Here is a 12,207-nt window from a genome sequence, read left to right as displayed (position 1 = left end):
CTATCCCTATCAGTAGTTAGTGCCTTCCATAGTTTGAATCTTTTATTTAGCTGGCAGTAGTGGCGCTCGCTGTATTGCAGTAGCTTGAGCAGCGAAGATTTTTGTGAGGTAAGTGATTTGTGAAAGGTATAGTTAAATGTTAGTCAGGGCCATTCTTTTGTAGGGAATTTTGAAAGTCAGATTGCGTTGCGCTAACAAAATATTGTGTGTCAGTTTAAGCACAGTCATGTAGAATTGTTCAAAGGGGACGTTTCACTGTGATCTACCCATCTAATCTTCAGCATTCTTCTCTAGCACCACATTTCGAAAGCTTCTATTCTCTTCTTGTCTAAACTGTTTATCGTCCACGTTTCACTTCCATACATGGCTTCACTCCATACAAATGCGTTCAGAGAAGACTTCTTACACTTAAATCTATACTCGATGTTAACAAATTTCTTTTCTTCAGAAACGCTTTCCTTGCCATTGCGATTCTAAATTTTATATCCTCTCTACTTCGACCATCATCAGTTATTTGCTCCCCAAATAGCAAATCTCCTTTACTACTTTCACTGTCTCATTTCCTAATCTAATTCCCTCAGCATCACCAGACTTAATTCGAAATTCCCTCAGCATCACCCGACTTAATTCGACTACATTCCATTATCCTCGTTCAAGACAATATCCATTCCGTTCAACTGCTCTTCCAAGTCCTTTGCTGTCTCTGACAGAATTACAATGTCATCGGCGAACCTCAAAGATTTTATTTCTTCTCCATGGATTTTAATACTTACTCCGAACTTTTCTTTTCTTTCCTTTATTGCTTGCTCGATATACAGATTGAATAACATCGGGGATAGGCTACAACCCTGTCTCACTCCCTTCCAAACCACTGCTTCCCTTTCATACCCGTCGACTCTTATAACTGCCATCTGGATTCTGTTCAAACAGTAAATAGCCTTTCGCTCTCTGTATTTTACCCCTGCCACCTTCAGAATTTGAAAGAGAGTATTCCAGTCGACATTGTCAAAAGCTTTCTCTAAGTCCACAAATGCTAGAAACGTAGGTTTGCCTTTCCTTAATCATTCTTCTATGATAAATCGAGGGTTCAGTATTGCCTCACGTGTTCCAACATTTCTACGGAATCCAAACTGAGGGATTTTGTTGTAACAACAAATTAATTTTAACCTACAGTATGTAAACAATGTGACGACATCGCACATACATTGCTGTTAACAACACGTCAACGTTCGTATGTAATTTAGTACTCAAAGTACCCGTAGTATATATCAAACTTGCGTTGTTACTCCACATTCGGACCCTCCACGCTGTTATGAGAATAAGACGAAGATTCTTTGACACTATAAAATAATGGATAGGAGACGAGCTCTACGTCGCATTCAAGTATATGCACGATCGTAAGTAGTTTAACTGCTTAGGAATTTTTGACAGGGTAGAGAATGCGAAAGACAATTACTTTTGTACACAGTCACATTTTCCACACATAAAACAACTCTTACTTTATTTGTTCTCAGTGCGACTCCAGCGTGTGAGCACGGTATGACGTGGAAGCAGCTGTATCGAATGGCGTCTGCGTTATTCGCAAAGCATGCGGGCACACAATTGGTGCCGCCTCATGACCGTAACTCCAGTTACGTGCCACCAGACCATTTCTTGCTGTTCGCATGTACCGAGATTGAGCACACAGCAGTCGGAATCCAAATAAAGAGTGCAGTAGAATCTTACGGCTAAGAACAGAGAGAAACGTTTGTGAGATCCCCAGGTGTATTAAACGCAAACACAGTAATTACAGTTTACTCCAGTTTATCCTGTACCAAACATTTTCATTTCGTGTCAATTAATGAACACCCTGAAGCACAGCTGTAGTTTTGCTGCAACCCGACCCGACAGAGTCCCTCCATCGTAGATCTCAAGAGCACAGATGGAGGTATCCCTCAGCCGTTAGGGATGAAGACGTCAGCCAACTCACTCTTTCGTTTGTGCCTATTATTGGGGAACCTGGACAATCCGACATTGGCGACACAAATTACAGAGACTCCGTAGCAGGGAGCATTGAAATATGGTTGTACCTAGTACAAAGCCGTTTGGTGATGAAATAATGGCTGTGAAAGTCTGTGCTAAAGCAGACTGTTGGTAATACTACAGAGGGACATGCGCGGAACATTTAGCTATTGTTGATGTAGTAAATTCTCCAAGTCCATTACTGTGGGACACAGTGTCAAGGCAAAGCTACCATTCCTCCTCCAAGGGAATGACACTGTGAAATAAGAGGAATATTGGAAATCACTTTGGAGAAAATATAGAAATTGCGTCGTTAATAAAATAGATTGAATCCCCCACTGCTGTTAGTGTATATCATCAATACGAGTCAGCATCCTACATGAGAAGTAAATCTTAAACAAAATATTATGAGGGATGGTACTTCAGCATTGCAGTGTGTGTGACGTCATGACATTATCTGCTTGCAGAGAGACTACGATTTGGACATTGTAACACACAGAAACAGAAATGTAATAAAGCAAGTGTATCGACTACCTAATAATTGGTACATAGGCAGTCTTTTGAGTTTCCGGAAATTCTTACCCCAGCTGTAACTGTCGGTCTGTAGCGATTAGTGCAAAATAATCAATTTACATCACAGCTTCATTAATAAATCCTAACGAAATAGGTAGGATAATTATAGGAACATGATCCAATAATAATAATAAGGTGAGAGTAAGAGTCGCGCATTGAGTGTTTCTACAAATTTATTTACGTATACATACTGTTTATTGATTCAGGGAGTCGAGAATATTGAAAATTTTTTAATGTTATCGACATTGATACTTGAACGTTATCGATCCCTGGGATTCAGAGAATTTTGTGAATCTTCAAATACGAGGTCTGATAACAATGACTAAAGAAGTATCTTTTTCGTGTGAGATAATGACTGATTAACAACTTCGGATATTTCACTTTATTTGTACTGTGGAACCTCGCTTCTTACCGAATTTCAAAATTCTAGGTCAACAGGAAGCATCCAAAGGCTTGTGACGAGTGTATTTTCGAATATCAAAGTATGTAACATAAATGGCCTTACCTTTTGACTGAGTTGACTTAGAAGCTTGAACATTTCACGCCGCCAAGTATTAGACATTAATTTGAATTTCATACGCCGGAGTATTAAATTTTGATTGTATCGACTTAAAATGTTTACTCTGCCATAGGATCAAGAGCATTAGTACGTGACCACAATGTGAACTTGAAGCGTCTACTTCTTCCTGAGAAAAGGGGTTTTTAACAGTCGAACACCCAGACAGACAATAAAGTGATCATACAAGGGTTCCGTTTTCACAGACTGAGGCACGAAACCTTAAAAACTACATATAACCCAGCACTGTGACATTGAGATTTACGTAACGTCGTCTCTGCTTCAGATGCGATGGTAAGCAAGCCAGATGGCGGCACACTCAGCTCAGTATCACGTTGCTGCAAACACAAACACATGCAGGTACATCGCACACTTTCTCTATGGCCTGTGGCAGAAGGGCAGTTCTGACGAATCTAAGCCTCTCGCTATATGATCATCGGTGCCGGAAAAGTAGCCACCCAGAACGAGCCGTTCTTTTTCCGGAATTACAACTGCTTCGATGTACTCCCCTTCTCCTCGCATAACCGCTGATAGGAATACTACTCACTGATCAGTCAGAACATTATGACCACCGATCTACAATCTGTATAAATCCGCCCACGCGATTGCAGCGTCACCTGTCGAGAAATGACTGCTAGTCACACACATGCATGGTGCATTTAGTATCAGTAAAACAGGGAAGGCGCGTGATCTATCCGAGTTTGACAGACGGTGGACTGTGATGGCTCAGCATCCAGCATTTCTGAAACTGCACGAATTGTCGGGAGTTCGAGGAGTGCTGCACTGTGTGTCTTCACCACGTGGCGATACCAAGGTGAAGCCACGTCCAGACGTCGTGAAGTTGGTCGGCCACCCCTCATTACAGATGTCGGACGTTGTATCTGGGCAGGTTCGTAAAACAGGACAGGCGGCGAACTGTGGCGGAAGTAACATCAGACTTAAATGCTGGGCAGAATTCAAGTGTATCTGAACACACAGTGCACCGAACACTCCTAACGAAAGGTATCCTCAGCCGACAACTCATGCATGTGCCTATGTTAACACAATGACATCGGTAACTACGACTGAATTGGGCGCCTGACTATCAGCATTGGACCTTGGTGCTGTGGTAGGGAGTAGAATGGTCTCATGAATCCAGATACCTTCTTCATCACGCCGATTGGAGTGCTCGAAACCGTTATCTTCCAGGGGAACAGCTCCTTGACACCGGTACTGTAGGGACTGAGACAGGCTGGCGGCGGCTTCATAATGATCTGTGGAACATTGACGTGGGCATCCATGAGTCCAGTGGAGTTCTTGCAAGGCACTATGAGAGCCATGGACTATCGTTTGCTGGTAGCTGACCGCGTACACTACTACGATCATGCTTGCCAACGGCAGTGGCATTTGTCAACAAGGTAATGCACCATATCACAAGACCAAGAGTGTGTTAGAGTAGTTCGAAGCACACACTGGCGAGTTCCAAATGATTTTCTTGCTCCACAAGCTCCCAGATCGAAGAAATCTGAGATGTGATAGAACGTCACGTCAGAGCTCATCGCCCCCTTCCCCGGAATGTAAGGGAATAAGGTGACTTACATGCGCAGATGTTGTACCAACTCCCACCAGCGACATACCAAGACATCACTGCTTCCATACCAAGAACTCACCGCCGTTATCCGTGCCAAAGGTGGACATATCGACTAAGGTAGGTGGTCAAAATGTACTAGCTGATAATAATCATGGTACACAAAAATTCTTAAATAGTTGACAAAATCCAATGTCGAATCAAGTTCTGCTTCATTCCAGCATTAATAAATATACCGTTAAAGAAGAGGGTGTCACTGATGTTAGAGAGTAAGCAAATTCTTATAACGAAACGGAAGCTTGCGTATATACAGTCTGAATATACCACGATTAGTGGTCGCCAAAACTTCACATTCCTTTCCGTACACAGAAATGTAATGTCCTATGTCTGTCTGCCTTTGCCATGGGGAATTTTTGATGTTACGGACATACTATGCAGAGTGAACCCAAAATCCCATTACACAATGTCGTTGTGTGGGCAATAATGTTTGATGATTATATTTTTGGTATAATGGGCCTAAGATCTTACGTGTTTCGTTACACATTAATAAAATAACGATTATTTACTCAGTTCATTATCAACACAGCGTACAACACAAAGCACAGAGTAATGTAATAAACTTTATATGCAACAGGTACACTTTCATCAAAGCATTTTCTCTGTTCAGACAGTGTACAACATTTCCATATTTCACAAGTGAACCTACAATTTGTGGCGGAGGTATACCTTGGGAACTGCCATTACTCGCCCTTTCCTGTTCCAGCCCCCAGAAGAACGATTATCGGTAAGTCTCTGTGTGAGTTTGATTCTCTCTAATTTTGCCTTTACGGTCTTTTTTTCAGATGTACCTAGGGGGAACCAATACATTCATTGACTGTTCTAGGAATGTATGCCCATACAAGCTCAACAAATACAACTTAAAGCAGAACGCTTCTCGTACAGCGTTTGCCATGTTGTTGGCTGACCACCTCTGAGACGCTTTCATGCCTACTAACTGAACCTGCAAGGAAACACGTCGCTGTTATTTAACACATCCACATCTCTTCTTCTGTCAATAGCATTCCGTAACGACATCTTAGATATTTCATGGGTGTGATTGCTTCCACTAACTGTTCTGCAGTCGTATAATCATTCACTAATTACTCCTTCCGTCTAATTCCAGCAAAAAATTATAATTATGTTATCTAACCATAAGAGTCAGAACAGAAAATAGACGGCATGCTCACAACATCATCGTACACATTTCAGTGTATATATCGTAAAAGATATGGACGGGAAAAATGAACTAGAACTTTATTTAAGGGTTACTATCTTACATCAGTCATCAATTTTCCAACTCGTTTGCAGTAAGATAGTAGGACACTGACTGATAACATATATATATATATATATATATATATATATATATATATATATATATATATAGAAAGTACTCATGCTCAAAACAATAATGTGTACGTAATTGATAAAGGAATATCTGATGGTGGTACAGAATTTTACGAAGGAGGATCAGGTAGTGATAGTGGGTAGAGCAGGGAATACCTTTGATAGGGGTGAGGAACATGATGTAGGTGGTGACCTCGTTTAGATAGCTACTCAAACTGGAGCCACTAATGTCCTTTTCATGTAACTGTTACCGCGTCATGATCGGTCTCATCTTAATGCGGCTGTTAGGCCTGTTAGCATGGGGTTGGAGAAGGCGCTGATGGCAGAGGACGTGGGTCACATAGCAGTAGTGCCAATTGAGTCTGTCAGTAGATTGGGTTTCAGTAGACAATGCCTCACCTCAGTAAGTATGGGAAGGGGATGCTGGTAAAGATTATGGGTGACATTGTAGTGGGTGGTGGTGGGATCACTCATGGAAAAACTCCTGTAGTAGTGTTGTTAGAGCGGCACCTTTTTTTAAACTGAAGTCAGCTCATAGGTATACCTGCTTAATGGAAGCCACTCTAACTAACGAATCACCTTCAGAGGACGTCACGTATACAAGTAGAGAATGAATTGGCATGTTTCACCAAAATATAAGAGGTATTAGAGATAAAGTGAATGAAATTCTTACAGATGTGGACTCTGAAATTGTTGGTGTATCAGAGCACCACTTAAATACTTTGAGAATTCAGAGGCTTCCTTTACCAGGATACAGATCAGCTGGCTGATTTTCAAGGTATTCCTTGCAGAGTACGGATGTGACCATGTACCTTAAAAATAGTATTCTATTGGAGTCTATAGACGTATCACGGTACTGCACTGTACAGATATTTGAATGTTGTGCGGAGGCAGTTGAATTTAGTGAGACTTAAGATCTAATTTTTGTTGTTTATTGGTCCCTTTACTCTGACTTTAGAGCATTTCTGCTCAAGCTAGATGGGGTTCTTCAATCACTTTATCGGAAGTACCAGAAATTAGTTATACGTAGTGACTTCAATATCAATTTTGTATATGATTGTGCAAGCGAAAGGATGATGGTAGATCTCATAAATTCATACCAATTGATGCAGACTGCCTTTTCCAACTAGGGTGCTGGGGAACAATAGCACAGCCACAGACAGTATTTTCATTCATTCTTCATTAGTAGATGAGCGTTCTGTTAGTAAAAGGATGAATGGCCTTTCAGTCCATGATGCACAAATTTTAACACTAAAAGGCTTTTGTACTCAAACAGATGTCACATATAATTAAGAACTATGTGGGAAAGTCAATCTAACGGCAATAGAGAGTTTTTTAAACGTTGTCAAGGAACAAGAGTGGCAGGACGCAAATAGTTCCGATAACACAGATGACAAATATAATGCCTTCCAAAACTCATTTCTGATATTCTTTGAGAGTCTCTTTCTGTTAGAACGTTCTAAACGGGTTTCTAGCAGTAAAAATCAGTCTGGATGACTGACAAGTGGGATAAGGATATCATTTAGAACAAAGTGGGAATTATAACAAAATTTAGATGTAGTCACAATCAAACTACAACAGCCCATTACAAACAGTATTGTAATGTTCTGAAAATATTATCAGGAAGGCAAAGAGTATGTGGTACGGAAATAGAATACCTAATTCACAGGATAACGTTAAAACCATATCGTCAATTGTGAAGAAAGTGTCTGGTCAGCATCACAACGTGGACGATATAAAGTCAGTTCGTAATAAAAATATTTCTCTTACTGATAAATCTGATATATATACAGTATTTAACAATCATTTTCTGAGGATTGCTGGTGAAATAAATAAAAATTTAGTTTGTATCGGGATTCACATAACTCTCTTGGCAAATGCCTTTCCAAGATTGATGTCTAAGACACTCCTCTGTAATACAGACAAGGGGGACATTGAGTCAATAATTAAATCACTGAATACTAAGAACTCTCATGGATATGATAGAGTGCTGCACATTTTAGCCCTGTACTTAGCTGTATTAATAATTTTTTTTCTTTAGGAATGGTCAGTTTACTGAACGACTGAACTACTCAGTAGTAAAGCTGCTGTAGAAAAAGGGAGAAAGGGATATGGAGACAACTTTAGACCTATTTCCATGCCATCATTGTTTGCTGAAGTTATTGAAAAGGCCGTGCATGTAAGGATAATTGATCAATTTATAGCACATAATTTGCTATCAAGTGAACAGTTCCAGTTTAGAAGCCGTTTAACAACTCTTTTCTCTGTGAATTACTGGATAGGTTAAACAAAAGGTTTCGGACGCTCGGCATTTTTTTGATATAACCAAGGCGTTTGATTGTGTTGATCACAAAATATTGCTCCAGAAGTTGGGCCATTACGGAATAAGGTGAGTAGCTCACAACTGGATCACCTCTTACTTTAACAACAGACAGCAAAACAATTATTCACAGTGTGGCTGTGATGTGGAGTCTAAGTGAGGTTGGTCAAACAGGGATCAATGTTGGGGCCACTCCTGTTCCTTATTTATATAAATGATATACCCTCTAGTATTATGGATAACTAAAATATTTCTGTTTGCTGATGACACTAGCTTGGTAGTAAAGGATGTTGTGCACAACAATGGCTCGGTTTCAAATAGTACAGATCATGACATATGTTCATGGATTGTGGAAACTAGCCTCACACTAAATCACAATATTATAATGAGTGAAACTAGTAAAGGATGTTGTGCACAACAATGGCTCGGTTTCAAATAGTACAGATCATGACATATGTTCATGGCTTGTGGAAACTAGACTCAGACTAAATCACAATATTATAATGAGTGAAACTGAACAGTTCCAATTTCTAGGCGTTCAGGTAGGTAGTAAACTGTCGTGGAAAGCCCACGTTCAATGTATTGTTCACAGACTTATTTGTGCCATTTTTACTATTCGTACTTTATCAGAAGTAACTGATCGTTAGACACGAAAATTAGTCTTCTTTGCTTATTTTCATTCGCTTATGTGGGCTGGTATTATATTTTGGGGTAACTCTTCCCATTCCAGAAGGATATTTTTGGCTCAGGAACGGGCGGTTTTGGCAATAAGTGGTGTAAGTTCACGAAGATCTTGTTCAGCCCTGCTCACTAGTCTGGGTATTTTGACATTAGCCTCTCTATATGTACATTATTTATTGTCATTTATTGTTAACAATATTAGCTTATTCCAAAAAATAAGCAGTTTCCATTCAGTTAATACTCAGTAGAAACACAATCCTCATTTGGATCTGACACCCTTAGCTTCTGTGCAGAAAGATGTGGAGTGTACGGCTGCATCCATTTTCAATAAGCTACCACAAGAATTAAAAAATCTTAGCAGTAATCCACGCGTTTTCAAATACAAACTGAAGAATTTTCTCATGTGTCACGCCTTCAATTCTGTTGTGGAGTTCCTTGAAAATTTAAACTGATTCTTATGTTATATTGTGGATCGCGTTTATTTATGCTAGTGGCTTAACTTTTCTTGGGTTCATAAACATTTTATTTTTATCTGTTCTTACTTTAATGTTGTAATTTTATGTACTGATACGTTCCATGAGCTTGGAGATTTGCGCCTCAATTTTAGTCATATGGAACTTGACGTGTAAATAAATAAATAAACGGAAGTAAACAACACATCACCTTACAGCCATGAAGCAGGTTCATACAAACCAGCGAGAGTGAGTAATGAGAATGTGATACAGTGTTTCAAAAATATAAAAAGGTGGTTTGCAATGGGGTATATGTAGAAAGAGATGCTAATGCCAAATTCAATTTATTCCATAGTAAATATGTGTCAATATTTGAAAATTGTTTCCCTAATACGGATTCCAAGCGATCCATTAAAAATGAGTTAGCATGGATAACTAAGGGGATTAAAGGGATATTTATAAAAATGTCAGAGTAAGTAAAGATCCGATGTTACTTCCATACTACACAAAACAATTTAGTACTTTAAGGAAAGTCGTTAAATGTCCGAAAGTATGTGTCATGAAATAAATAATACAGCTAATGAGATTGAAACTAAAAGCAATACTGTCAAACAGGGGGCAGGACAGTTAGTCAGTGTACAATATAACTTAACTAGTAATTCACATCTTGCATGAGCTTTTAACAAGCCCCATCTAAATGTAGTGACATAACTAGGATGCAATGGTTCAGTTGAAGAAGTGAGAGAATATATTAGAAATGATGTTCTACAAAACATCAATCACCTCGATGTAAAATCTGCATCTTTCACTGAAATTAATAGAATTACAAAAATTCTAAAGTGAAGCTCATCTGGTGTTGATGGAATTTTAAATATAATTTTGAGAAGTGGTTCCAGTATAATGAATAACGTCCCTAGCGATATATACTATGCATCACTGATACAAGGAATATGCAATTGTTAAACTACTTCAAAAGAGAGGAGACAAGCTAAACTAAATCAATTACTGTTCAACTTCTGTACAGGTCTTTCTCCAAAATATTCCAATAAGTAAGTACTCAAAAGTTGTTTCCAAGTTACATGGAAATTATTTCCACTAAAGCTGGAAACAATTTACTTACCATATCACAATTTTAATTCCCTAAGGGTTGCTCGACTCCCTAGGGGTTTCTCGACTGAGAATGCTAATTATACAATCACTCATAAAGTAATATGAAGTATTAAATGATAATTTATCGCCAGTTGGTATCTTTTATGATCTTTCCAATGTTTTGACTATGTGGATCATGTTCCTTTCTTAGAAAAATGAAGTTTCATTGAATAGTTGTATATATGCACAGCTGGTTTGAATGGTAGTTGAGAAACAGAATGCAAAACGTTTTTCTGAACAATTCCAGTAATGTCAGAAGGGTAGAAAATTTCAGTGACAGGGGAGATATCCCAAAGGGGGTCGCACAGTGTTCAATTTTGGGTCCTCACCTTTTTCTTATGTATGTGAATGATCTCCTTTTTACTATTGAACAATCAGAACTAGTAATTTTTGCAGACAGGGCTAGTGTTACAAGAATAACCATTAAATAGAAAGCTACAGAAGTGATTGTAAGTAATATTTTGCAACCAGTTATTAAGTAGCAAAATAACTGATGATGGTCGAAGTAGAGAGGATATAAAATGTAGACTGGCAATGGCAACGAAAGCATTTCTGAAGAAGAGAAATTTGTTAACATCGAGTATAGATTTAAGTGTCAGGAAGTCATTTCTGAAAGTATTTGTATGGAGTGTAGCCATGTATGGAAGTGAAACATGGACGATAAATAGTTTGGGCAAGAAGAGAATAGAAGCTTTCGAAATGTTGTGCTACAGAAGAATGCTGAAGATTAGATGGGTAGATCACATAACTAATGAGGAGGTACTGAATAGGATTGGGGAGAAGAGGAGTTTGTGGCACAACTTGAGCAGAAGAAGGGATCGGTTGGTAGGATATGTTCTGAGGCATCAAGGGATCACCAATTTAGTATTGGAGGGCAGCGTGGAGGGTAAAAATCGTAGGGGGATACCAAGAGATGAATACACGAAGCAGATTCAGAAGGATGTAGGTTGCAGTAGGTACTGGGAGATGAAGAAGCTTGCACAGGATAGAGTAGCATGGAGAGCTGCACCAAACCAGTCTCAGGACTGAAGACCACAACAACAACAACAGTTATTAAGTGGTTCTCAGAAAATCTACTCTCTCTAAATTAAAAAAAAAACACATTGTAATCACATCTGTACAACAAACAGAATCGTACCACCTACTTATGTAACACATGAACAGGATCCAGTAAATACGGTACATTGATCCAAATTAATGGGTGTACCTACTGTTGAAAACTTGAATTGAAAGAAGCATATTACTGAGCTTCTCGAAAAATCTAGTTCAGCTACTTATGCTCTTCGAATAGTTGCTGGAAACAAACGAATCAGCGTGCATACACAATCTTCATATTTCCACCCAATATAAGAAATTATTTTCTGTGCTAACTCATCACAAGAAGAAAGCATTGATTGCCCAAATGCGATGAGGAAGAATAATAAGTGTTGTTCACCTATGGACGTCATTTAGTTGTTTGTTCCAGGAGCTAGATGTTTTAATTGAACCATCACGAGATAAAGGACAATGATGTCGACACTTA

This window comes from Schistocerca americana, chromosome 5 (genome assembly GCF_021461395.2).
Source record: "Schistocerca americana isolate TAMUIC-IGC-003095 chromosome 5, iqSchAmer2.1, whole genome shotgun sequence".
Taxonomy (NCBI): Eukaryota; Metazoa; Arthropoda; class Insecta; order Orthoptera; family Acrididae; genus Schistocerca; species Schistocerca americana.
Note: the sequence above shows the minus strand (reverse complement) of the source record.